General features: G+C 33.7%; 1 protein-coding gene across 1 annotated transcript in view; it reads right to left on the bottom strand.

Annotated features, from left to right (window-relative positions):
• Positions 1 to 1228, bottom strand: part of RAB39B (RAB39B, member RAS oncogene family) — a 6397-nt gene that overhangs the window by 3803 nt on the left and 1366 nt on the right. The gene's annotated exons all lie outside the window — the stretch shown is intronic.

Genomic DNA, 1228 nt, shown 5'->3' on the forward strand with positions numbered 1-1228 from the left:
TCGGTAGGGAAAAAAGAAACCCCCCCCCCCAGGCCATGTGAGGATGGGAAAAAGAATGATGGTGAAAGCTTTAAGGGGCAAAGTGCCTCTCAGCCCTACTTTCTGACTCAGGAACTATCAGTTGGGAAAATAAGCCAGAAATACCCTTAAAATGATATTTAAATAATTGTAATTAAAATATTTCTAAAACATATTATACATTTACTGTACTTATTACCCAGAAGAAAATGCACACAGTTCAATTTCTTGATTTAAAGAGCCTTATTATAAATATACATTATGGTAATTTGTTTAGAGTGTATTCAAGGGTGTAGAACTTTTTGCCTTCACAATCATTTGCCTTAGACAACTATGATTTTTTTTAAAATCTATTTTTAGGGTTTCTCTCTCCTTGGATGAGGAAAATAAACAATGAAGGACTCAGTAGCTTAAGGCTTAGGGAAAATGGCCCAATGTTAACAGAACAAACATTGTCTAGGGAATTACAGTCCAAGCTAGATGATGGTAGAAGCAACCTTACAAATTAGTTCAACTCTCCACAACCAGGAAAATCAGCAATGGCAACTGAAAACATTTCTAATTCCCTTGTATTTTAAGATTCATGGAGAATTATAGGCATACCAGAGAATTAGACATGAACAAACAAAGGTTTTGGTTTATGAAAAGCTTGACCGAAGAACCCAAAAAGCAAAGCTTGAGATCCCTGTCAAAACTCTTCTATCATCATATTAATGGATTGTGAGTATTTAGCAAAGAAAGTGACAAAGCCCATCGTAAGCATGACATAAAGCTATATAAAATTAAAAATATTTTCTATATCTGAAAAAAAAAAGTGAAAAGACAAATGACAAACTGGCAAAATATCTTACAACGAACATGACCAAAAGGGGTTACTATTCCTAACCTAGAATGGACTCTTACAAATCAACTGCCCAATAAATATATGGACAGGCTATTCATACAGAAAGAAATCTGAGCAAACACAAAAGATATCTTTCTTTGTTTATGAGAAATGCAATAACAAATTCAAAGTAAACCTATGCAATGGTATTTGCCATAATGGTGTTTGTGGGTAATTGGAGACAATTTAAGTATGTAAGTATCTCTCTTCTCTATCCTTTTTGAAATACCTAACTGGTATTTTCTATGTTCAATTAGTGTTCAATAGATAAGTGAGTAAATGATTCATAGACATGGGCCACTGAGTCCTTTTCATTTGATTCCTGCT

This window comes from Tupaia chinensis, unplaced genomic scaffold, assembly GCF_000334495.1.
Source record: "Tupaia chinensis unplaced genomic scaffold, TupChi_1.0 Scaffold149248_1, whole genome shotgun sequence".
In the NCBI taxonomy this organism is placed as follows: Eukaryota; Metazoa; Chordata; class Mammalia; order Scandentia; family Tupaiidae; genus Tupaia; species Tupaia belangeri.